Here is a 27,677-nt window from a genome sequence, read left to right as displayed (position 1 = left end):
ATTTTTTGGTATTTTTCTCTGATGAAAACCTTGTTGCTGATGACAATGAGACACTGAAATGGAGACAGTGCAGAGAGCTAATTGACCTAGTATCAGATGCCCTTGGGCACAATACATTTTCAGTCATCTCTAGATGAAAACCTTAAAAACAAGTGTGTTGAGTTTTCTCTTCTAAAAAAATTCCCCCTCCTCCCCACCCAATTGCAGATTTTGGCTTCTTATCATTGGTAATGATGCAACTGATCACTTTTGGAAGGTAAATATATTATGTGATTGCCTCTGACAGGACTTTCAGTGACTGAAAAGGACTGTTTCTTCAGCAAATCAAAGTTTCAGTGATGCTTACTTGAAATATGTGTTTTTGATGGAAACTAAAAGCAGTGATCAGGAATAATTGCACCGGTGGGCAAGGAACAGGAAACCGAAGCGATGGATTAAAGGGTCCAATTAGGAAGCTAGACCAAAAAAAAAGAATCTGGGGAGTAAACAGGAGTGAAACTATGAGTAAATAGAGCACTTAAGCATTTCCTATAAAGGAAGTTGCTGTAATGATGCAGTGGGCCCAGGAGTACTTCCAAGCCGTGAGGTAGGAGCTGCGTTCATAAACCTCCTGACCTGTATTAGATGGGAACATCACAGGCACCAGCTCTTTCAGCTTAAATTCCACAGAGGGGACACCCTGGTGAAAGTGCTGGAGCTTTTGTGAGAGCAGTTGGCCCCCAGTGTTAAGACATATGGACAGTCACATTCTGTTGCTTGCTTACAGAAATGGGGGAATATTTAATGTAACCTCTCCCAGAGCTGTAGGGAGGTCCAGGTTTCTGGCACACCCGGGCACAGCACTTGCTGCTGAGCTGCTGCAGTCCCTCCTCTGGGTTACTGGTCCAAAGGGGAGCTACTTGTGAGGTTGGAACCTGAATGTCACCCCAGGATAAAACATTCCCCTGCTGGGCCAGGACTAGCAAATGGAAAATTGGCGAAGTACAAAGAAACAAGTAAAGGAAGAATTGTTTTTGGTCCACGGAGGGATCTAATATAGGTTGCTCTCTGTACAGAAGCAAACTTCCATCAGTTACCAAACCCAGATCTGACAGCAGCATTTTTATAACTAAATCAGGACTTGCCAGTGTCATGTAATGAAACTGAGAATTAAAACTGGGAGACATGCTACTTCTTCACTTGTTGGCTTTCTGAAAAGAAATGTGCTTTTATTACCTTTATTTTCTAATGTAAACTTCAGTAATTTGAATTATTTTTCAAATTTTTAAAATTAGTTGTAGTTCATGATAAGCATTATTCTTTCAAGTATTTTAAGATGAGTGTGACTGATGTAAGGCATTGTCCTGCCACTGAGGTGTACCTGGCTGGAGCAGCAGATGTACCATGTGGATAGTCAGGACTCCAGGCAGCAAATGCCTCCTGTGCAGTGTCTGTAGTAGTTGTAAGTCATGGTGGCCTAAGGTTTGCTTTAATTTATAGACATAGGATGTGTTTCTTAGGCAGGGCCATACAGTGAAAGATTGGTGCCATGGGGGCTCTCTGCTCTGGTTTCCACAAACTTCCATCTCTGCTCCTGGAGAATGCCAGAGTAGGAGAAGGCTGCCTTGTCAGCTTGTTAAAGGTGAGTGTTCCTGGGCTTTAGCCAGGGTCATCTTGCAGGTAGAATAGTTTCTAGCTTCCTATTTGCCTGAAAAATCTGTCCATTATGTGTTATTTGAACTCATTATGAGGTCATATTTCATTTTAGCCCTGAAGGACTGGCCATTTCAGTATCTCTCCTTCACTTCAGGGGATTGTGAGTATATTCTGTAGGCTCTCAGTGTTCTCAAATAGTGTGCTGTTGGTCCATTGGTAGTTGCTAATTAGAGAAGATGGGTTGATAAACCTCATGTGTGTGTTTCAGTTTCCAAGATTCCCTGAACCCTTGGCATATACTTCATTACCAGAATAATTGAGAGCCTGCACTCAGAGTGATGGGGTAGTATTATACTGGCTTTGTCAAGGCTTGTACTAGGAAAAGAAAGGAAATGATTAAATGATGGAAAGAGGAAAACTCATTTCCTCTTCTTCTGCACTATGGCTTCTTTAGGTTTATTTTTATGCCAAGGGCAAGAAAATCATTCATTTACGGACAATATTTACCTGCTTCTTTTAACCTCTGTTGCATAAGATGGCTAAATACAGGAATGCACATGCAATATTTATGTTGTTGTGAGACAAAGATATCAGGCCTCTTAACTTGGCCTGATCTGAAAACAAAAGCTCTTTTGGTCAGAATCACTATGGCTTTTATGAAGTCTATAATTATGCTACAGCCTGTAGTGTTAATGATGTTTACAAGTACCTCTCGTTTCCCTTTCCATTTGGGATTAAACTGGTTCTGCATAAACACATACCATGTCTTGATCAACAATGTCACTGAAGTATGTAAAGCAGTGCTCATTTCATGTATAATGTTAACAGTAGCACTTCTTTTTCTGTGAGGTTGCCTTTCTCAGAAAAATTTTGGTTCTTAGTTCATGACCATTGTGACTGAATCTGCATTTTCTCTCCGGATACTTTCCTGGGCTGTGCTTCTGTTCTGAAGAGCTGCTAGGAAATGAATGGCAATTCATTCAGTGTTTTGCAGGGCTCAGCCACCTGCTGTCAGAATAGGTCAGAGGATAAACTGTGACTCATTGCAAGAGAGTTCATCTCAACTGGTGGCCACAGTGAGACCTGAAGTCACTGGAGTTATGCAGCAGCTCCGGAGAGGGATTTAACAAAGACTTTATGCAATACTGGCAAAAATGTGTGGAAAGCATAGCATAAGAAATCATGGGAAATTCTCCATTTCTCTTTGCCCAGTAAGATCTTAACCATGATGCAAGCACCTTCTTTAAGGTGAAGATCACCTTGTTATTTCAAAACTGGTTATACTTCTCTGTCTTCCGTTTGACTTTTGCAGGCATAGTTAGAGTCTGGACTTTCGTGTTGCACAGAAGTCAACTCACCTCTTCTTTCCTTCAAACTGCATAGGGTCAATGTGACTGTTAAATTGCAAATATTTTGATAAGGGCTGTTTTGATAACATGCAAAAAGACTTGCTGCAAAGAATAAAATGGCTGAAGATAGAAAAAATACTTAATTTCCTTGAACTTAACAGGATAGACTACTTAGACCCCTGATTTCAATTTCTGTCTTACCCTTTTTCTAAGCACTTTCCTTTATTCCTTTGTCTTTCGAGGAGGGAATTTAAAAGATGAATATCCAAAGCTAGAAAAAAGGTATTAAAAATAGTGCTCTAAAATATTAAAAAGTTTTGAAATAAGTAATTTAAATGGAAAAACCATCATGTCATTGGTGATTGCTTTTACTTCAGTAAGTATTTTTTAAGGAATTTTCCCTTGAAAAATTCCAGTGTTCTGTGTACATTGAAATGCATGGGTATCCTGCAGTAATTCAGAGTGGAGTCTTTCTGCTCTCTCTTATTTGCCTTTCCCCATCTCAGCAGGGTGTACCCCAAAACAATACATTGACTAATTTTCTTAGTCTCCTTTGGTACTGCAGTGGACTAACCTTGCCTTAATACTGGATTGGGTGGAATTGACTCAGAGCAGGGTCTGGCTGCTGGTCACTGGTACAGGGTATGTTTCAGGGAAATTGGAAGGCTCTCCTTTTTAATGCTCCTGGGGGTATCTTGAGTTATTTACCAACATTTTCAGTGAACATATTACCTGTGAGAAATGTTTTACTGTTATTGCATGGAGTCATAGTTCTTTCAGATAGCATGGGTTGTTTTATTGTTTTATTGATATTTAGGATAATTGGGATGTAAACTTTATTTAGCATGCTTGATCATCAGGAGGGCGTAGAGGTCTTTAAGTAAATATTAGTATCTTGCATCATTTTCCTGTTGCTCTAAGTAGATAACATGATCTTTTCTGGCCTTTTTTTTTCTTTTTTTTTTTTTAAGAGATATTTGACTCATATGTCAGGTAGCTGCAAATCAAAAATCTAATCCTGCAAACAGCAAAGCACGCAAGAAATTCTCTCAGATAAGGATTTTTACTGACATGGAGATTGCTGAGGTGAACAGTGGTTCACTGCATATAGTAAGAAATCCTTGAGTGGAATCATTGGCTCTTAGAAGTGTGAAGGTGTCTGACAATTGTCAGCTTTAAAGTATTTTTTACCTTTATATAAAGAATTACTTCAATGAAAGCACTCCCATGTGTCTTATCAGAGAAAATAAGAATTCTCCAAAGTGTTTCTTTTAAAAGCCTTTCTCAGAGGTCTTACTATGCAGAATACTCCTCTTCTTGTATCTAGACCAATTTTCAGAGACTTTGACAAGGCAGTTTATTCTGATATGCACCATAGAAGTCTTTAAATAAAATACAAATAGATTAAAATTCGTATGATACTACCTTTAAAAAAATAATTTCTTCATCAGTAGGTCCTGCAGGAATAATATAAAATTGTATCACAATAATGTTTTTTCTTCCACACTGATAGTTTTTGCTTTTAATGACATTAGCCTAGTTTAATACTCCACACCATTTGGCTCAGTAATAGTATCAGGTATTTAGGTCCAGCCAATTCATATTAGGAGTTACTCAGTTTCTATGTAATGCAAATATTTCTACAGATCTTTCAACAAAGCTGTAACTTTGTATCTTAACAACCAACTTCATGTGCTAAATATGGGGTACTCTGTTCTGTGGAGAATTCCCTGTACTTTAAGTGTATTTCCTCATCCTCAGCTGTTTTGTGTTCCTAGAGACTGAGTCTGCTTGGTGTCGACGTTTGGTTTCAACTCTGGCTGTGGGCGGCCTTGCCCAGTGTCACCTGTGACAACCTGGAACCGGTGGTGCCTCGCTGTAAATAGCAGTGCCCCACAAGGTTCAGTGCTGTTTAATTTCTTCATCAATGGCTTGGATGAGGGGGAGATGCCTCCTCAGCAGGTTCACTGGGGACACAAAGCTGTGAGGAGTGGCTGAGACCCCAGAGTGCTGTGCAGCCCTTCAGAAGGACCTCGACAGGGTGCGAGATGGGCAGGGAAGAAACTGCTGGATTTCAGCAAAGGCAGGGTCCTGCATCTGGGGAAGAACAGCCCCCTGTGCCAGGACAGGCAGGGAGTGACCTGCTGGAAAGCAGCTCTGTGGAGCAGGACCTGGGGGTGCTGGTGGACAACCATCTGTCCATGAGCCAGCAGTGGGTGCTGGGGGCCAAGAAGGCCAGTGGGATCCTGGGGGGCATTAGGGAGAGCATTGCCAGCAGGGAGGTGATCCTGCCCTCTGCTCAGCCCTGGTGAGGACACATCTGGAGTGCTGTGTCCAGTTCTGGGATCCTGAGGACAAGAGAGATATGGAACTCCTAGGGCTGGTTTAATGGAGGACAACAAAGATAATTAAGGGACAGGAGCCTCTTATGAGGAATGGCTGAGAGAGTTGGACCTGTTCAGCCTTGAGGAGAGACAATTGACAGGGGACCTAAACAATGTCTGTCAGTATCTGCAGGGAGGTGTCAAGAGGATGGAGCCAGGCTCTGCTTGGTGGTGCCAGGCAGTAGGACAAGAGGCAATGGGCAGGAACTGAAGCACAGGAAGTTCCACCTGAATGTGAGGAAGAACTTCTTTACTGTGTGAGTGGCCACACAGTGCAACAGGTTGCCCAGAGAGGTTATGGAGTCTCCCTCATGGGAGACATTCAAGAACCATCTGGACACAATCCTGTTGGATCAGATGTCCCTACCAGTGGTCCCTTCCAACCATACCCATTCTGTGATGAATTTACTTGATAACACTGAATAATCCCACTAGGATGTCATAAAAGTCCTAAAAATGATGGGAGATGTAGTTGATAGTCCACTGCTCAGTGTCTGAGTGGCCAGCTGTTTACTTTGTGTGGAGAACTTCAGTGGGTCTTTGTGGAATGAGTAGTATTAGGAAATTTTAATTGCTGTGCTGCTGCTTTGATGCAAAATTCAAGAGAGTAAACTGAAGGAAGTAATTTTGGTCTTGTGTGTTTTGCTTTTGATCTTCTGAATAAATTAAAGTTTACTGTAAATTTATCAAAGTTAGGAAACTCAAGCCAAAATCATTACTGAAGTCATGCCCTTAGCAAACCTGGTAAAACAACACTCATAAAAGTTTTGAGTGCTCCTCCTGTAGTTTCTTTCTTCCTTTTTATGGCCATATTGTTTCTGGTTTGCAGGTTATTATCCCACCTGCCATCTGCATATGCTGAGACATTATCTTATGTTAGATCTATACTTTCACATCGTACGTGTATATGCACACTAAATTTACAAAATACATTAATCACAAGATACTCCTCAGTGTTAGAAATGAGTGTGCTGTAGATAAACATATGTTTAGGAGCTTTAGATTCCCTGGATTTGAAGGGCATTAGGCTTGCTAATGTGGGCATAGGCTCTGTGTTGGGCTTACGCTTTTTTTTTTTTTTTTTTTTGACAATTTCGATATAAAGATTAAAAAGTAAAGTTGCAAGGTTAGTCAGAAGGAGTGAATGGGACCTAGTAACTAGAAATGGAAGTATTGATGAGAATTTGTCCAAGTGTGTTGTGGTTTGAAAAACCTCTTTCTTTCATGCTGACATCAAAAACACTGCTCAGATATAGATAATTCAGTATTCTTGAGACTGAAAAAGCTCTTTCTTTCATGCTAACATCAAAAACACTGCTCAGATATAGATAATTCAGTATTCTTGAGACATTAATTGAAAGATCAAGCACCATAAAGCAGCAGTGCAAACTTCCTTAATTTAGTCTCATAACTGTGTATTATCCCTGGCCAGTAAGGGTAATTTACTGTAAATCACTGTGATTCTTGTCCTTCCTGATAACACCATATCACATTGTCAGTTTGAAACACTGCCTGCTCATTTTTGCTTGCAAACTGTGCTGCTTCTTTTTTTGTACATATATGTACAAAGATCTCAGTATCTGTTTTATACATGCAAACTGTATGCCTTATTTGCAAATGTGTCTTGACAAATGTATTTTCCAATTAGGAATGTGAGTGGATTTTACTGATGGGACTTTATAAGAGATACATACATTTGTGTTCAGATAGAAGTAAATTTTGAATTCTTCTGGATATGCTGCTAGTTTTCTGCATGGATATTCCATATTAGAAGTTAAAAGTAGGATCTGTATGGATAGTAGGATGTATCTATCTTAGTGTTTGTTAGTATGGATAGTTAGTATTAGTAGTATCTGTATGGATACTGAAATTTTGATATATGAATATCATGTACATAGATCCCAACTGCAGACACCAGGAAATAGTTGTCCTGGTTTGCAGATTCCTTACTTTTTGTCAGTATAAGTCAAGCATGGACTCAGTCAAAAGTATGTGTATTTTATATTCCAGGTGTCATAGACCAGGAACCTCACCAGAATTGTGCCTGACACTTATCTGCAATTTCAGGGAAGCATAACCTTTTCCATTATCAGAGACCAAAGGGCCAAAGTGATACATTCAGATCCTGCTAATGAGCACAGAGGACAGAAAACCATTTTGCAATCTGGGACAAATTACACTGATGCAGTTTAATAGAATGCTGAGTGGTGCTGCAGTTTTGTATGAGATGGGTCATGATCAGCCTTGGGAGAACTGGGTGTAGGATGGATTTTCATCAGTTCTGTTGTAAAATGAAACCCAGGCCAGCATGGGGACAGGTTTTCCCCTCACTGCTGCTGGGCAGTGAGGTAGCTGTGGAGAGTATCTGCCTCTTCCTGGAGCTGACTCAGCTCAGCTGGCCAGCAGGAACATGCTGGGTCATGCCAATTCAGTTGCCTCTGGTCCATACCTCCCTTCAGCAATGCATGAAAGTGCTCTGAAAACATAAATATCTAGAAGGTACATATTTCATCTGTGGAAGCAATGTAGAGAGTTGTCTACAATTTCTCTGAGGTAGTGTACAGCTGCAGTATTTAATTTTATAAACATTGAATTCTACACCATGGGCTATGAGCAGAAGTGATCCTGTCTGCCTTAGCTATTTCTGAGCTGTTTCCAGTACCAGTAGTGGGTTACCCTGTGAAGCTGGATCTAAACAGGAAATGGTTGAGGTATATATGTGATAATGAGTGAAAAAGAGAAACCAAGTTTGAGTGTAGCTAAGATATTTATTTTCTGAGAAGGTAGTGTTCTTCTTCACTAGAATGCTTGCTTTATTTATAGAAAAAAGCTCCCATGTCCTTAGCTCACGGGACCATTCTGGCTCTGCTAGTTGCTTGGTAGAAAAAATACTTTTTGGAATGTGACTGCAAAACATTCATGGCATTTCTTGGCAAATAAGATATCCTGAGCATTAAGGGAAAGTAGTTCTTGTTTTGTCTAGTTCTAGTAATGTTCATGTTTTGGGCAAACTTTCCACAAAGATAGGATTTTTGGGAGTATTTGATTGTAATAGTGAAACTAACACTACGATGTGAGTAGCTAAAACCTACTGACTTGTGTAAGCACTGCAAAGCTGTTTGGTACCAACCAGTTAGTCCCTTTGTCCATCATGATTCTTTGACTTTGTGCTCCTGCATTTTTAGGTTTTCTATGCCTTTTTCTTGTGAAACCAGGAGACTGACACTTCCAGTATGATCTAAACTTTTGAACAAAAAGAGCATTCAAATTATAAACTCAGAATCCTGTATACATTTTTCAGGAGAGTATATCAGCGTTGATGTGAGCTTCTGTAGAAGTGGTTATCACTGGGCAGCTTTGGCTCTGGCAGCTGAGAGCAAGTATGTGTGAGAGGAGGTGGCCTAGTGACTTGTCTGGATAAAATTGCCACAAAAAGGCACTTTCAGTGCTGGCTGAGGACATATAGACAAAGTAGGTGAGGTTTGGCCTTTCTGGGTATCTTCTGTGTGACTCCTCAGCAGGCTGGTGTGGTAGACAAGTGGCCGTGTAGAACCATCCATTTAGAAATTATTTTTGAGTGCAAGCACAGGCATTTGTTGTGGAGTATCCAGAGTGCTTGTTACTGTGCACTGTGTAGTTCATCTGCTTGCTGCTGGAGTTCAGAGGTGTATATTTATGGTTAAGAACTGAAAGTCTCAGTTGCTAATTCAGCTCTGCAAGCCCTCAGTGCCTTGTCTGAGGCAGGTCACGCTTATCTTTATCTCAATATGCAAATATCTAAACTGAGAAGAACATCTGTTAAGATCATAGGAGGTTGTGTAGATGATTTAATGGTTGTAGCAGTCTGAATTAGGTAAAGTGCTGTGATAATGCCACCAAGATGGCTCTAAGCCACCAGTGTGGTGCTGCTATGAGTCTAATGTGCTTCTGCAATGCATTAGACATGATATTTTTGTAGAGAGAGAGAGAAATACTAATAGCATTTCCTGAAGCCTTCCTGAGACCTCATTTGTAATGTTGTGTCTGATGATCCTTTGCAGTGAGCAGAAAGATGGACTTGGATTGGAGCAGGTGTGCAGACAGTTTAATAAGCTGTACAGGAGATTTGTTCTGGAATGACAGTAGAAGGTTAAGTTATGAGATGAGTCTTTGGATTTAAAGTTTTGAGGTCTCCAAGGGGTCTGAAGGGAGACTGAAACTTGTTTGTTTTGATTATATTTATTTGGCATTAACAAGATGCTTCAGTCTTTCCAGTGGTTGCTAGTGCATAAGAGAAGCGTGCTTTTTCTGCCCTTCTTCCAAACCTTTTAATAACCCTTTAATAACAACGTATTTTACTTGTCCTGTTCTAGTCCCCACCTTTTAACATTCATCATGGAGCCAATTACTAGATCTGGGGTCAGGAATGAATTGGTCCCCTCAGGAAAGAGAACATACAATGGATATTTTTGTTCTTTTTTTGTTGTGTTAAACACGATCCACTTACCGTGATCATTTAGAAGTTGCTACTTAGCAATTACTAAGTAATGCAGCTATTGCAAAGACATAGAAAATAGCAAGTTGTAAAGCTATAGTATAATTGTAGCCTTTCCTATAGCTGTTTTGCCTTTTGTAGGGTATTGAGAAGCAGTTTGTGGGGTTTAGATACACAATGGGAACTGCAGAACTGAGCATTCATCGTGTGCTTGCCTGCAGTTGCATGTTCCTCCCAAAAGGGTCATCCCATGTCTCTGAGCTGTGCTGAGGCACAGGGGAATGCTGGGTTGGTGGTCCAGTGGAGCTGTAGCATTCTCTCTGCTACTCAAAGTGTACTGTTTGGTGCAGAGAAGTTTCTCAGTCATTTGTCACCTCCTGTAGCCCAGAAGAACCGTTCTCAGTGATGTCTTGCAGTTTGGTTATCACTCTGCCTTTGCATTTTTGGCCCTTCTGTGAGAAAGTAGACTTGCAGGGAAGTCAGCATGTCATCAATGACCTCACATTCAGGGAGGGAACTACAGAAGCAAAATGAGATGTGAAATTCTTTCAAAAGCTCTAAATTTGATATTAGGTAGCCAGAATGTGGGCAGGAAGCAAAGAAAAATAACTGCTTCCATTAGGTTGTCTTGTTTTTTTCAGAAAGCTGCAGCCTGAGAGGGGCGCATAGTATTTATAACATATTCATGGCATAGCTGCTTCCTGGTAAGTGTGCAACAGGAGGAAGTGTTGTTCTTAAATTAGTAAGTGAAAAAGTGGCTGATAAAGGATGGGCTACAGATTTTTAGATGTTATTCCAGACAGGATTTAAAGACAAGGTTTCTTTTCAGTGTCTAAGGCGAGGGCCAGATAAAAAAGTAAGATATAACTTCCTGGTGTTGATAGGCTCAGTCCACCACCAAACATTCAGCTGGCTGTGAAAAGACTCTATGCTTTATGTGATTATTGTAATTTTAAAAAAAAAAATCTTAGGGAATGGCTATAATGTAAGCCTGGGTATTTGTAACATACCTTGTTAGGCAGTGGAGTGCTCTCAAGGAAGAGAACTAGTAAAGTAGGATATTGTTCCTGCTCCTGCTAGTAACTTGCCGTGTGGTTTTACACATATTTCAAAAGGAGACAAATAACTTTGAGTAGATCATTAATGTTGTAATTGAGGCCAGTTGAATGTCACTTTTATTTTGTACCATAAAAAAGCAGTAGGTCCCATTCAGGAGGAATTCTCTTTCAAAAATGAACTGAGTTCAAAAGACTGTACTTCTGCTTGTCTGACTAAATGTAATAGCAAATCTTTCAAAAATTCTGGCCATAACATTTACATTAAACTGTTAAAATGGATCTGACTTACAATTTACTTTGAGATCAAATACAAAAAATGTGCTAGAGATTGTGTTTTAATTGAAGGGATTTATACTGTGGAAAATTTCTTTCTGTTCAACACCTTACAGATCATCAGTCTGGGTGGAAGAATGCACTGAAACCTTTCATGGACAATTGTGTGACAGCAACTGCACTGTTTAAATATAAACATCTCTGTTACTTTCTAGCAATGCCCTTCACTGTGGATTCCTGTAATTAGTGGTTCCTGAAAGTATCAACACCTCCTCTCTCCCTCAGCTCTCTGAAGTGTGAAGCTCAAGGATCAAAGAAATGTTAACTATATTGGCTGTAGGTTGTATAAAGTGTAATCCCCAGATCACTTGTTTGCTGGAATGTTCTAGGACTTCCCTGTGTGACCAAGCTAACTAGCACCAGCCAGACTATAACAGCTGTAGTGATGATGCTAAAATCTGCTTGCTCTATAAAGAGAGATGTTCTGAGGTGAGCTGGGATTCTTTTGGATGAAGATTGTTAAGCAAAAAACCTTTTTATTGCCAAATCCTCCCCACCAGACCCTTTCATGGAAGATTTAAGCTAGTTCATTGTATGATTCTGTCACCATTGCAATGGCAAATTTTCCATGTCAGGAACCCATTAGACGGTAAGAATCATTATTTTCCTTCTTCTTGCAGGCTCTGGGGAGGCACAGGCACTTCTGATTTTGACAAGGTGGGGAAAGGGTGATTCTTGTGTTTGTACTTGTGGTTTTTGGGGGAAATGTTGGACCTTCATTTGTAAATTATTGTCTTCAGCTTTCTGGCAAGGACCTTTGTGTGGGTGTGAACTAAGTATATTTTTTGTGTCGCTGGTGATGGAAACTAGAATATAAACACTGTGGTACAAGGGATGCCAGGATCTTGTGAGGAAGGGGAAAAGAATCAGAGTAACAAGATTTCCTAAAATAAAAGGAGACAGGTACTTAGAGTTGTTCTATGACTTTTTGATCAGTTTACTGCTGATTTTTTTTTTTTTTTTTTGTATTTTGAGGGGTTTTATGTTGTGTATGTGCTGGGTTTTTTGTTCTTTATTTAATTCAGAATCAATCTACTACTAATAGCTGTGTTATTAATTTCCTGTTATCCTAGCTAGCAAACCCATTTGACTATACTGATTAATAGGATACTCAGAGTGCCAGCTTTGGAGTAATGCCTCAGATCACAAGTGATAATTGGCTTCTGTGTGAGTTGTAGTCATTGCATTAGTTAAGTTTTGAAGCCCAGTTCCCAGAGCATGATTCATATTGACTGTCCTCCTTTCTCCATGGGAAGTGACAGTGGTGAATTTCCTGGGTTAGGCAATACTGGGGATGGGAGTCAGGATAACTAAATCTCTTTCTGCGCTCAACACCAGTAGGAAATATAAGAAGTGGAAGAACAAGCAATTCTCTGAATTAAATATATTCATGTGACTGTTTGAGACCTCTTCAGAAGAAATGAGAAAAAAAACATCTTACATTATCCTAACACATATGTTTCAGTGTTGAGTGCTTATCAAGATCCAAGTATTTTGAGCATTTTTATTTCCCTGTTGCGTTTGGGATCAAATAAAGATAATTAGACACCACTTTAGCATGAAAGTGTACTTAACTCAGTGTGGCTCAACAGAGGAATGAGTGATTTATTTGTAAAAACTATGTTCATTAATGATACTAAATTTATACCTAATTTTTTTTATGTTGGACAAAAAAAGGTTGTGGGAAGGTTATGTTGTTGTAGTGTACCTAAATATTTTAGACAATTTGCTATTTAAAGATAAAAAAGTAACTATTCTGCAGGATTTTTTTCAGTTAAATCAGGGAGATACTTTTTCTTTTTAGATTCAATGTTTGAAGAACCAAAATGTAATAGAAATTTCTCTTCAGCAGAAAACTTCTGGCACTGAATCATTCACCTGTACTCATTAAGTAAAGTATGCTCTTATTAAATGGCCACAGTAGCAGTAGTACAGTAGTAGCATAGGAGGGGTGTGTCCATAATCCAGGAGTGCAGCACAGGCTGGTATCCCCCCAGCTGGGAGGCAGCTCCATGGAAAGGGACTGGCTGTCCTGGTGGGCAGTGGGCTCTGTGTGAGAGAACAGTGCTGCTGTGGCAAGGGATGCTGGGCTGCAGCAGCAGGGGCATCACCGCAGAGATAAGGTAAAAGTCATTGTCCCGCTCTACCCTGTGCTTGCCAAGCCACACCCGGAGTGCTGTGCTCACTTTTGGTCCCCACTATGCAAAAATGTGGGGACAGGCAGGCTGGGGAGGGTCCAGAGAGGGGCCACAAAGGTGAGCAAAGGTCTGGGGAGCTGCCATGTGAGGAAAGGCTGAGAGAATGGAGTTTGTCCAGTCTTGTGCAAAGAAGGCTCAGTGGCTACAGAGATGGTGGAGACTCCCTTTTTACAAGGAGTCCTATGGAAAAGATGAAGGATAATGAGTTACTCTTTTAATACTCTTGGTGAGATGCTGATTGAAGACAAGAGGAAAAATTTTCATAACGAGAACAATAATATCCCCAGGAAAGCTGTGGATTCCTCAGCATTGGACACTTCTAAGATTGTCTGGATAGGGTGCTGGGCCATCTTACCTAGACTGGGCTTCTGCCATGGAAGGTTGTATCAGACAATTCAAGAGGTCACTTCCAACCTGGTATTCTGTAATATTCTAAAATCATCTTAAATTCAGCCTAAGAGCTCTTAACCCACCCACACACCAAAGGCAGTGAAGTTTGAGACAGAATAGGAAGATGTCTTTGGTTAGCTCATACTTTCTGACAAAAATAGATGAAGGTATGCTACAGTCTACTTTCTTCTGTAGAATAATAATAAGAACATTTATCCTTGGTAAATAGTGCCAAGAAAACCCTGTTTTTAATTAAAACTCCTTTTCCCCTCGCCCACAGTACTTAATATATTTGACTGAATCAAGGGCTATTTTCTCTTTGAAAAAAATGTTGTAAAAAACTATACTCAACTTGCTGTTAACTTAGATGTAGATTCAGTTTAGGTTGAGACTTAGAGTAACTTTATTGTGGTTCATTGTAGAAGGAATTTGTTTTTAAATTTAAAAGAGTGGATGGTGTTAATCTAACAGCAAGACAGAAGTAGCTACAGTCCACAAAGCCTTCATACAGCTGCCTTTACATCTAAATATATAGGTGTCTGTAGTGAGGTATTTAAATGGCTAGAATTCTATTTCTGCACTGCTGGTTTGGCTTTTCTTCTGCCCCAGTTCTTCTGGGATCCTGAAATTAAGTGTTCCTGCTCATTAGCCCTTGTACAGATCTCTTCAGCACCCGTCATTAGAAGTGAGTTCTGCACAAAGCGTAGCAGCCATGGCTGTGGCAGGCTAATCACAAAGACTGCCTAGGAACCAGGAAAACACATGGAGTTAGTTGTTGAGAAGAAATTTGGAAACTGCCAGGGCAAGAGAGAAGCACAGGAAGTGAGTGGGGGAGTAAAGAAGTGGGAAAAACATTGGAAGGTGAAAAGCGATATGGAAACATGAACAGATCTGTGAAGGGTGCAGAAAGCTGAGAGATGGAAAGGAGTGCAGGTACAGGAGAGCTGGAAGCTAAGGGACTCTGGTTACTGGGTGGGAGCAATATATTGTATAATGAAGTGGTTGAGAATGCTCAAGTGGTCGCTGAAAGGAGGCAGGGAGGCAGGACTGGGATCCCAAATAGGAAACTGAGCCTAAAGACAAGAGCAGATGGGGGCAGTAGCACATGTCCACAGGATTGGCAATAATGAGGCTGGGATGAGGAGTTTTGAGGAAGACTGAGTATAGGTATCGAGCAAGATGGAGCTTCTCCATTTCAATGGCTACTGTCTTAGAAAAGCCAAGCTCAGAAAGCTGCCTTGAGTAAAGAGCTACAAAGAGTAAGTCCTGCAAAGCTGGGAGGAGGGCACAGAATTGTCTAAAATATCTTAACTGAGCTTCCCTGGACAATTTGCATTATAATATAATTTTAAATTCTATGATCTCAGAATTTTATGGTCTTCCCAAGTGGAACAGATGTGTATGAAGACTGCAGCAAAGAAGGACAGGTCTCTGGAAACCCACTTTTATTTGTTGTAGAACAAGCCCTAAGACAGATAGTGAATGGGGCAGTTCACAAGTGAGGGGAGACGTGTGTCACCTTAATCAGGACACTAGATGGATGCAGCTTCTCCAGGAAATTAGTTAAGGTATTATAGAAAGCTAAATACTCTGAAAAAATGAGTTTTAGGAACCTGGTTGAACAGCAAAGTTTGTAATGCTCCTGATTCTGAAGTTTTCTTGTCTCTGGGATCACATGGTGCCCTTGGCAGGGGTGTGTTGTTACCTGGCAGCACCAAAGGGAGCTCTGTCCCAGAAGAGGCATTTCTGTCCTCAGAGGGCTGTTCTGGAGAGCACAGGGTGACCTGGAGTGTGTAGAGCTGTGCTGTGACCATGTGGAATGCAGCCCCTGGGTCGAGTTTCACGACTCTCTTCTAGCTCCTTATTCACTGACTGAGGTTGGGTCCTGTGGAAAAAAACCCTCTTCGTTATCGCCTAATACAAAGTCAGGCAAACTAGATTTGAGCAAGGGTGCCCAATTAACTGCAAATCCTTGGAAAAAAACAGAAAAAAACTTCTGAAGAGCTTACCTTAAAAATTTGTTAGTTTCCACGTCATTGGATGATACCTATCTTATATTAGGATTTTATTTAGGGTGTTGATGTGTGTATATAGCTTGTTGACTTCTGTTTCTTTAAATGGCGTGCTTTCCATACATTTCTTGTGGGAAAATATGTGCAAAAAACCTAGGAAAATCTAGGAAGTATGGTTACAGTCAGTTTTTTAAATTTCTGTTGACTTCTGGTAAAATCTTCTTTGAAAAATTGTACCTTGCTTAATTTCCCACTTATATATTTACTTGCATGATGGAGAAGACAAAAAATGATTTTCTTTTGATCTGATGTAATTGGAGCTGTGTTTTAAGGGAGCTAATTCAATCTTATCTGATTATATCCTTACCATGGTCAAAAGTAAGGCTGCAATTGCTATTTAAGGAGACTGGTTACAGAGGTTGTGTCATATCAAATACATTGCTTTTCTACTCTCTTACTGTTAAATGGGCTGCTCTAAATTAGATGGTCTAATTCTGGAAAATTTGAATATGTGCAGGTGGACTTTTGTGTCAGCAAAGCCACACTTATTTAATTGGTGCTCCATATGTCTGCAAAAATTGATTCCATATGGTTGAATGGCACATTTTGAAAATGTTTTTTTAATTCATACTAGTGCCAGGAGAAAGAATAACTCTATTTTTTGAGCTCCTTAACTAAGTGACAGTGCACCTGTACACGAACCTTCTTTCAATTTTTAAAGCAGCAATTGAATACGTAGGATTTGCTTGTCACATGTTAACAGCTTTAAAGTAGTTTAAATATATGGCTAACAAAGGCTTAACTGTGTGCTCTGTGTTTATACTCCTAAAAACAAGTGATGAAATATACCTTTCATTTAGGGTCATGGTAAATCTATATATATATATACTGGTCAAATAAAACCCATTTTTTTACATGGGGGAAAACAACTTTGAGTTTGCTTGATGTTAACCATATTGATGGGAAATAAACCTGTGAGAAAAACTGGAGATCTGAATTTTTAAATTGGGGCCATAAAAGTTGATATAATCAAAGAGATGAGCTTATGAGGAGTAATGTAAATTAATTTTTTTATTTGTTTCTTTTTATTGTGCACAGGTACCTAAGGATAAAACTGGCCTGAAGGGAAAATCTGGGGCAAACTGGGGACCTTGACTGTTCCTGCACCTGAGTAAGTGAATACTTAGTGGAAATCAGCTTTACAAAATGTTAAGACTGTGAAGTATTTTTCAGCATCTCCGTGCCTAATTGCTGTTGTAAGTTTAGACAAGACTTTGGCTTTTGAATTGGCTAAGACCAGAAACGGTAGGGTACCTGCAAGGGAGGGAATGTGCTGTAGAGTCTTCAGTGCTTTGTGGTATGTTTTCTTTTTATTGCTACCCTTGAAGTCTCCATAGAATGAAACATAGCTTATGAACAGGATTTCTTGATATTTTGATGTTTTGCCTTTGCAGTTATTTATTTTCAGATGTCTAATATCTGAGTTTCTTAAAGCTTAACTTGATCTTGCTGGTTTGTAGTCATAGTAAGGAACTGAGACTCAGCAGAACGGAAGGTCAGGCCCAGTTAAATGTGAGGTCAGCAGAGGCTGAAGGCTGAGTAGATGACCTCGTGGAAGCTTCTCTTGGAAAGGATGAATGCTCATTTCATGAGGGGTGTTTTTTGAGACAAAAACTATTGTCTTGATTGGGGTTTGCTTTCACTAAAACAGGACAGTGACAGCTTTCCTTCATCTTGGATGGGGCATGTGGTAGACATTCCTTCTATCTGGAGTCCCCCAGTCCCAAACCCAGCCTACACAGTTTTCTGAAAGGCAGGAAGAGAGTTTTCCATTTATGCACACAGCTTTCTTTCCTGGCAACCCAAGCATTATTCTGGTTGCAAAAAATTATTTTACATGTTGAAAAGCTATGTTGATGTGTTATTTATTATTTAATGCATTTATTTAATTATACGTATTCATATATGACATATCTGTAATCTTAATAAGCAGATACATTTTTCATAGCATGAAACTTCTTTCTACTCATAACATATTTTTAAAAATGGGCAAGTTAATTGAGTTTTCTGAAACAATTGCTAGACCTGGAGCCTTTCTTCCTACTGACATTTCTCATGCTAAAAGAATTATCTTTGGATTTAGAGACCTTTACTAAGCTGAATATCCTTACTGGTATCTACATTAAATTTTGAAAACAATACCTACCAGCTGAAAGTCTCTCAGTGTAATCTGGTCTAAACTTGTTACCAGTGCTGTTTATCCCAAATCTGTGCCATGGTTTATTCACGTTCTTCTACTTCATTAATGAACTTACAAATTGATATCCATCACATCACTGCATAAAAAAGTGTATTTCATTTTGCTAGAGTATTTATTGTGTTTATCCCTGCAGTAGAGTAGTAGACAAAAATATCTCTCATTGCTTTCAATATTAAAGAGAATTATGTATGTAACCTAAAAATCTGCCAGGCTTTGTGAGCTCTGCACTCATAAGACTTTTAATTCATTAAGAAATACGTCATGGTAGCATTTAGCATTATTGTTCTTTTATTTGTAAGTTAGGTGAATTACAAATAATTCCTGAGACTGAATTAAAAGTAACTGGTTGCTTTCCTGTTTTAGCAGTTCTCATTGAAGTTCTGCTTCCTTGCCTTGCACTTGCTGTGTATAGTTTTAGGAATTAAGTCTCTGGACTAGTGAACAGGTGTAAGGTTTATTAAAGAAGAGAAGTTCAGTTCTTAAATGATAGTGGCATGTTTTGAAATCCCAGTAGGCTCAACAGCTCTGTTTTAAATCCAGCAGGGACCTTTGAGAGAGGTTTTTGCCTTGTTTCTTTTAACTTCTATGCTAACATGAAGCAAATGTTTTCATTTATTTCCTGTGTTATCAGTCCTACTCTGCATATTTTAGTCTATTGCTTTTGACAGTGATGAAAGGCAGCTATTTCCCAACCTTTTGTATTTTGGGTGCTACATAAGCTCAGCTGTTCATTTTGGGAATGTTTTCTTCTCCTGATTTGTTCCTGTTTCCTCATTTGAAAGGCAGCACTATAAATTCCAGATACAGTTGCAGTCTTCTTGGAATTGTAATTTAGATTTTGTGCCTATGTACATGAGACAGGAGCTTGCCCATAGGAAAGGAAGGCAGTCATTCCGCTGGACTGGAGGACCTGTGGGTATAGTGACAAAGTTACTGTGTCAGTGTTGTGTTACTTTGTGCTTGAAAATGGTCCTTAATTGTGGTCTAATACGGTAGAAGTCAAGAACTAGTGAACTAAGAAATGGAGATAATCCAATTGAATTATGTAGTGTGTTCCTTCATGAATATAGGATTGATCTCTGGGTGTTTTACCCAGTTTATTATTTGCCAGTTACTGTAGTTACCGCATCGCCTACAGATTTTCTCATTCAGACCTGAAATTGAGTGCCTTGGGGCAAGATTTTCTCTGTTAAGCATGAAAATGAACTGGCCTTGGTTTGAGAGCATCCTGTGTGCAGCAGTTCTTGTGCCTGCTGCTCTGGAAAGATCAACTGGTTCTGTGCAAATCTACATTTGGGCATGAAGCAAGATAAGTGCAGCAGTGATGTAACCCTTGCTCTGCTGCCTTCTGTTCTTTCCCAGGTATTATCTGTGTGGGTATTGTCTGTGCCCTGTTCAGAGGCTGAAGTGAAGCTGGCTGGTGCTGGTGCTGTAGCCTCTTGATACCTGTAGGATGAAGCTTTTTCTATTTCTTGTAGCAGTTAATTTCACAGAGATTGCTATTTTTTTTTTTTTTTGTAAATCGCAGTGTATGGTTTCTGACAGCTTTTAAAGACGTCATATGCTCTGCTGTTTATAGTGTAGAAGTATCTGGGGATTTAAAACTTTCTCTACAGTATCTCTCTCACAGAGATCAATTAAGTTTCTAATTAAAGTTTTATCAACCTAGCATCTATTGAAATCCTAAAAATGTTGGTGTCTGTTGAGACAAACATTGGAGGTTTTCTAATCTCATGAGAAAATTTTTGTTGAGGATTGTTGGGAGTTTTTTTTTATATTTTTTGAGTGTTTCTTTGTTATTCACAGAGTGGTGTTTGAATAATGGAAAGCTTTAGTAGCTAAAATTTTTTATGAAAAGGAACCAAACAAATTTATTTAAAAAATTTTATTGATTAAAATAGCTTGTTCTCAGCTAACAAAACTGTAGTTGTAATCCTTCCCTATTCTTTTTGTCTTTGAAAGACTACTTATTTTGATCAGACCTAAAATGTTGATGACAATTGTATCTCTTTGTTTCCCCTGAAGCCTTTCTTTCATGTTTGGAAAGTTGTATATCACTACATATGAAAGGTACCAAAGTCCTGAGGAGGGCCTCAGCATTAAAATATGTAGACACTTTTGCTTTATGAGGCTGTAAACCAGATAATTCATCACTACTGACAACCTGGAAGTAGATGTGGGCTTTTAAAGAACAATATGTTATATTACAAATTCCTTGGGAGAGGGAGTGTTCGTTTTTAGGAATTCCTGGAGAGTGGAAGCCTATTAGGATGGTATTGTACATGTAATAATTCATGTACTTGGCCTAAGTTGTTGTGGTTTTTTTTTTTTCCCTTTTATTTTTAAGGTCTAAGACCATTTAAACATTCTGTCATAATCATAATAATAATTAGTAGCATCCTCTCTGCAAACACAGAAGAGAGGGGGAAGCTTTTTTTTATTTTTGGAGTGTAATATTCTCAGTATCTATATAAATAAATGATAGTGTGTGGCATGATTCACATGAATAGCAATGCAGCTGTATTGCTGCTGTCTGCCCAAATAGCAAGAAATGAGAGAGAAAGAGGAGGTGACAGGGGGGGATATGAATCTGAGAGGAGAATTGTGGCATGAATAAATTGACACTGTGGTTTTACTGGGGGAGGACACTCATTACAGGAGGCTTCATCTGTTTGCTGCTTTCCCATATTTAGAAAGCATCTTTAGTGATCCTTTTTGCAAACAGCTCATGCAGTAACTGGCAAAACAGAAGCAATTAGTGGTGTAATCTCAAAGGGAATCTCAAGCTTCACTTTAAGTGCAATGATTAAATCCACTAGAATGATAACCATTGCTGCCAAGAACTCCTGTAATTGGCCACTAATGTATTTTGTTGTAGCAGTCGATAACTGCTGCATTTCATGCACATAATTAGTAATGCATACACGTTTGGTCAGTAAAATTGAAAATCCTGATAACCGAGGGTAGAGGGGGTGGAAGGAGCACAGAGCTGGAGAACTGAAATACTGCTCTGTTGATAGTACCTAACTAGAACTGTGTGCTTCAACAAAACAAGTGTCCTACTGTGCTGGAATACAAATGGGCTGTCTGTGGCAGGATATAGCAAAGACATTTGGCAGAGAGGGATTTGAAAGCTTCTGGCATAATGTAATTGAATTGGCCATTTCTTTAAAGATACAGCAAATTGTTTGCTGCAGCATTCATCATCATAAGGAAGGTCAGACAGCTTGCCAAACATATGATATTCATAATAAAAAGTAAAACGGTGACGCTTATATTTAAACACAAATCATGTTATCATGTTTGTAAAAGCTGCAGAAATGAATGGGAATATTTTTGGTGGTGCTGAGCATTAGTAATCTAAGTAAGACTGTAATTCAAGAGGGGCACAGCTTCTAAGCAGAGAAGAGGTCCACAGGGAAATTCAGCTACTGAGCAACATATGATCCCCCTGATTGGAGAGGGTAGTAGGTGTTTTGGCAGGATTAGTGCTGACTCTATCTTCTGATCACTTAAGGGAAGATAAACTTGTATGATTCTATTTTTTGCCTTTTAAGAAAACAAAGGGAAAAATAACAAAGAAAAAGGACTTGAGTCATTAAAAGGAGACAAAATTTGAACAAAGCGTTGCTGGGGGTTTTTTTTGTCAGTTATACTGTGACAAAATAAGATGATGCAACAACCTGTAGCATATCTGAAGTGTTCTATGAAATGCTCTGTATTGGTGTGCTGGGAAACCCCTCTCAAGTCACATCCAGAACCCTGAACGTAAATTGCCTGGTGACAGGGGCTTTGGGCCACGCAGTGATGCCTCTGCAAATGAGTAGCTGTTAGCTCTTAGGTTCTAACACATTCAGGAGACTGGCATTTTGATTTCTTGCACCACTGCACCACTGATAGGGTTGGAAATGGGAATCAAAATAATTAGATTGGATATATAGATCCCAGCAAACCAGCCAAGAAAGAGGCTGGGCTGGGGAGGGCTGCTCTGAATTCTAAAATGTGCCAGTGCTGTTTTTATGAGAGCGTGAGGATAGGAGGAATAAACTAGAGTGCAGATGCTCACCATTTATATTCAAAGCATGTAATAAAATAATTGAATGTATGCTTCCTCCTATTAAAGCCTGTTAAAATCAGTAATAAAGTGCATTACTGTTGTATTAAAAAGGGAGCACAAATTTTCAGGTAATATATCTTAGTTGTATACATAGTGTACGGATAAGCAGACTGGGAAGTGGCTTTTTACATTGTCCAAGGCATTCCTCTTTCTGGTACAGGACTGTTGCCATCAGTTCATTTTCTGTTACTTAGTCCAGCAGTATCTTTGCAGTATTCCCTCTGGCAGTTTTTTACAGGCCAACAGTCATTTCCCTCCAAAAAGCCTTTCCTTCTAGTTCCTCAATATTTCTATATAAAAACCCCAACAAAAATAAACCACAAAAAAAGCCCCCATTTTCCATGTACTTCTTGAGTTTCCACAGCTGTTAGAAAATGTCATCCATTTTCTATGCACATTTTTCCTTTAGATATTTGTAAACAATTATCCCACTATCTCTTTGCCCACTTTACCATTTTTCACCTGTAAAAAATTATCTTTCTTTACTCAAATGTCAGTTCTTCAGTTTTTTGCTTTTGAGAGACCCACCTTCATTTAATCAGGAGATTCAGGAGTCCAGGTTCTCCTAAACCTGTAGATAATATATTTTTTTCCTATTATCATGATTCCTGACCTTTTTATTTTTTTAATTTCTACTCTCTAGATTGACTGCCCATATATCCTATAATCCTACACCATTTATATCTCAGTGCATTCTCTCTCTTCCTTCCCTACCCTCCTTATTACTGATCTGAATTTTTTTCATACCAACCATGTTAAATCTTGCATTTTCCCAACCCATACCTTGCTTTCCATTTGTATTTCTATTTTTGCTTTTCATTGCATTAAATCCCAAGACCTTGTGTCTGCAACTTCATACCTATCAAGTCCATGTTTAGCATCCATCCAGAGTAGCCTATTGGTTTGTGTGCATGCTTGCCATGAGGAAGGCAGTGGTTGCAGGATCTCCTCTGCTTTGAAGCCAGATGCACAGGGCCATGTCTCTGGTAATTCTGTATGATAGTGACACATGGGAAGTACTTGCCTGCTTTTGCAGAAGCCTGTCCTGCATGCAGTCCCTAAAATACCAACTGATTCCATAAGCAAATACAGCAGTTACTGGCTCCAATTGTAGTCACTGGAAAAAGCTCTGTTGAGCTGTTTCGGAGCTAAATATCAGCATTTTGTTCCTGTTTCCCTGCTTTGGTCTCCAGGAGGTTTTAGGTGTTAGTTTTCTTATTATTGTGCTCTTAATCCATTCATAATTTCATGTTACCCTACTCAGTTGTAAAGATAGTGATGAGGAGTAGCAAGGTGACGTCCTCTTGTTTTAATCTGTGCAAGTCCATAATATCTGAAGCTCCTTCAGCAGTTGTCATTTGTGTGTCCTGAAGGTGTCCCAATCAGTGATTCAATGTTTTGATGTAAGATTACAAGAGTAACAAATAAAAAGTGTATTTGCTGTCCATGTGAAATGGAGGATATTTAGCTGGCATGGGAGTGCAATGTGGATGAGTGGTACTCATACCAGGAGCTCTAAGAATTTGGGTTTACTGCATAAATAGTTTGGTGGTTCTGCAGGAGCTAATTTTTATAGTAGAAAATATAAAATCCAATCTTTTTTGTTCAAAGAAGACTGAAATTATGAGTTGGTCATCATCTGGTAATAACCATGTGAAGATTTATTATATGAGAAGGCTCTTTTTGTTTGGATGCTATGGAAATAAAAAGATGCACTGGAAATAAGAAAAAGAATTCGAACAGGAAACAGATTTTGTTATTCCCCCAATATTCATTGAAGTTGAGACAAGGAATTAGCTGAAATTTTTACATCCAGCTCAGATGAATGTCTAAAATACAATTTCTTTCAGTGTTTGAACATTGTGTTTAATATAAGAATTGCATGTTTGAATTTCAAAACTTGTGTTTTTGAGGAAACCCAGCAGAGGAAGAGGTAACTTGTGTCTCTTGTTGGATTTGTGCTTATTAAGGCCTTCAGTTAGGGTTTGGGCTCTCATCCAGGCTGGTTATTTAGTTCAGATGATGGTCACAGGTTTCTGGAGGGCAGTTGCAACTCAGTAGTTGCTGTGCAAGAAATAGTTCAGTAGTGCTCCAAAGGCTAGCTCTTAAAACACACAGCTCACTTACAAGCCCATTAAGGATTGACCTATGTTGGGAGTTTATTTAAATGCTTGGCACTGTTTTTTAATATAGGGAGTTTGGGGAAAAAAAAAAGAAAAAAATTTGTTTTGTTTTTTAATAAATTTTTCCTTGACCTTTATCTTCAGCAAAATTGGCTGGCAGTATCACAGCAGGTCTAAATGCAACATTTTATTTATGGCATTAATTTTATAGAAGAACAAATGGAGACAAGAAGAAGAAATGAAAGACTCTTTAGCTTTTTTTTAGATTAATAACTTGCGGAATGTGAATGAATGCAAATGTCACTGACTTGAACAAAGAGATCAAATTAAATACCTTAGGCAGGTTACACAATGTCTGTCTAAGGGGACTGCAACACTTGATCCCTGTGTTCTGTCTGCTGCCATTGAGACAACACTATAGCAGTGTATTGCACAGGTAACATTTTCTGCACCTTTTAGGGTGTTAACTGCTATTAAATATTTCCTGTTCCAATGTATAAATAACCTTCTATGATACGAATTCGAGGTAATGAAAACACTTTGCATATTTCGGCACCACAGTGTATAGCATTTGTTTTATTTAGGAGACCTGCAGGTATATTTAATCTTCTATTGTAGATTTATTAAAATGGTACAATATAAACCTCAGGACATGTCATACCACTGACTTGAATGTGCTGTAGCTAAGGGCAAACTGGCCTGTTTCTTCCTTGCCTGGAAGACTTTTCTGTGCTTGTCTTATCCTTGGTTATTTGAACTGAGTTTATGCCCTTCTTCTACAATAATCTTCAGAACTAAGGATGTTCAGTGAATGTCTTACCCTTGCAACTTTTCACTGATAATGCACATTTTATGGGAGGATGTTTTTTGCTATACAGCTAATAACTCAGCATGTTATTCTGCGTTCACTTGGCTTTTGAAGGCCATCTTAAAAATATGCAAAAGAATATTCAAATTCCTTTCCTTTTTCTGATCTCTCATGCTAACACTTAGAAACGTGGTGAATGGTCACATCTTGTGAGATAGTGTATAATCAAGGATTTTTTTTTTATTCTTTCTGAACTGGTAAAGCAGTTTCATTTACACACAAGCTTAGCTGTAAAGAGATTAATGTTTAGTTATTTAAAAAGATAAGTATTGTGGCTGTGTAGGACTGAATTATACCAAAGTATGTGGAAAATATTTTTCTATTTTTGAAAAAGAAAAAAACCCCATTGTTGTTATGTGTTCTTAGGGGAATATGGTTTGAATCTTGCTTTGTCACAGTAGCAAGTTTGTTAGGTTTTCAAAGCATTAGTCCTTAAATGAATAATACCCTTCTGCCACCCATGCAGTGTTTGGGAAAATTTAATTTGTTTAGGAAATGATAAGTGACAACACTGATATCTTAGCTCCTTATCTTGGGAAGTGCTCCCCTTATTTTCCTTTTCTGTGCCCCTCTCTAGGAACAAAAGCAATACAAGAATGCAGATTGAAAGGCACGAAAATGTGCTTAAAGTATTTTCCTTCTGTCTTGGAACAATGGCTGCTGACAGCAGAAGGCTTGCTTGCTTGTTAAAATTAGATTTGAATCATCAGTGTAATAGCAGTAGGAAATTGTAGGATGGAAAGGTGCCAGGAAGCCCATCTATATCTGCCCTTTTGCAGGGAGGGGGGCCTGCAGTGGCTTGAGCTGTCTCCTCAGCTGAGTGAGCCTGCCCTATATGACAAGTACTGCTTGAAGCATCCTTAAAACAAAATTGTCCTTGAGCAGAAACCATCGAGGTGGGATCCCAAGAACAGACAAAAGCGCAACAGTGCAACACAGCTGTTACAACTTAGGCTTCTGAAGAGTTTGTTTCTTGTTGGTTCCTTACATCACATTTAATTGGGCCCACTTCCATTACCTCCCACCATTTTCCAGTGCTAGGATAAAAAAAAATTAAATCTGTGGTTTGTGACTTGTTTTTTTTTGGTTTTTTATTTTACGATTCTGAAAACACTGGGTAGTTTTCATAAGTTAGTTGTGAGTAAATTAGAGGATGATGCTTGCTCTGAAGCTGCATCAGAGTCAGCATCATTCTGGCTTATTCTGTTTCTCTTCAGTTGTTTTAAGGCAGTCCAGTGCCCAGTTATTTCTTTTATGTGGTCATTATCTGTTGGCTTTGCAGTAACCCAATCTATGGAACACAGTGACCTCTGTATGCACCTTAAAACCATTCACAGAAATGGTTGTAATTCTGCTGATGCAGAATGCAGCTGCCCATTTAAATCTCTTTTTCTTACAGAGGGGATGGTTATGTCTCTGCTGTGTACTGGCTTCTGTTTAATTTTGAGTGCAGTTTTTACACTACTGCCATAAGCAGCTTAGTTCTTGATTACTTCAGGGAGTGCTTTGTGTGATACAGCAGTAATTGATATCAGCTGAAGTGCTAAACCTACCAGTCCCCTCATTTAAATTAGTGCCAGTTGGAGATGGGAGAACCAAAAGCAGGACTGGGCCTGGGAGAGGACTCCTGCTTTTGGAAATAATTTAGTTTGCTCTCATAATGGAGTAAGAATTCTCTGACCTTCTGGTTATGAGGTTGTTCTTGTCCTAGGGTGGCAAAATCAAATCAAACTGGTTGTGTAGGGACGATCAAGGAGGAATTTTATTTTAAGTGTTTAATGATATTTAGTGCATTACTATTGTCTTCATCAGTGCTATGAGTGCAATCAGATATATTTTAAAATAAATCTACATAAATAACTGGGTTATAATAAATGCAGCATTGGTTTCTATATTTTTTCATAATTTGTTTGCATGTGCTCCATTTAACACTGTTTTGTGTACGTATGTATCTATGTATCTGTACATATCTGGCATTTTTATATATAATGTTCCTTTACTTTGTGGAGAAATAAGTAATTCTACAGCTGGGCTGTATTGTTTATAGGTATTATTTAATAATTGGCAAATATTTAGAAGGCACACTACCACCATAATTTAATGGGACTGCTGTAGCAAATTTGCTGGTGCACAAGAAAAAAATTGAAAGCAGTGCCTGAGCATCAGTGGCCATTTTGACTTGACCTGCTTGTGTGTCTGTGACAGTGTTCACAGGGGTTCTTGGATGAGGGAAGAGACGAGGACCTGACTCCATGTTTCAGAAGGCTTGATTTATTATTTTATAATATATACTACAGTAAAACTATACTAAAAGAATAGAAGAAAGGATTTCATCAGAAGGCTAGCTAAGAATAGAATAGCAAAGAATGATAACAAAGGTTTGTGGCTCGGCTTTCTGTCTGAGCCAGCTGGGCTGGGATTGGCCATTAATTGCAAACATCCAACATGGGCCAATCACAGATCCACCTGTTGCATT

The 27,677-nt window shown here is 39.0% G+C and overlaps 1 protein-coding gene across 2 annotated transcripts in view; it reads left to right on the top strand.

Moving 5' to 3' along the window:
* The window catches only part of TBL1X (transducin beta like 1 X-linked), a 196,054-nt gene that overhangs the window by 38,941 nt on the left and 129,436 nt on the right, over positions 1-27,677 (top strand). For both annotated transcript variants that reach the window (XM_071430567.1, XM_071430568.1), the window contains exon 2: positions 16,932-17,004. The gene's annotated coding sequence lies outside the window, so the exon portion shown is untranslated. The remainder of the gene's footprint in view (positions 1-16,931; positions 17,005-27,677) is intronic.

The sequence above is a fragment of the Agelaius tricolor genome, unplaced genomic scaffold (genome assembly GCF_023055355.1).
Source record: "Agelaius tricolor isolate 1412-34295 unplaced genomic scaffold, bAgeTri1.0.p SCAF_7, whole genome shotgun sequence".
In the NCBI taxonomy this organism is placed as follows: Eukaryota; Metazoa; Chordata; class Aves; order Passeriformes; family Icteridae; genus Agelaius; species Agelaius tricolor.
The sequence above is the reverse complement of the archived record's forward strand: the minus strand, read 5'-3'. Positions and strand labels throughout refer to the sequence as shown.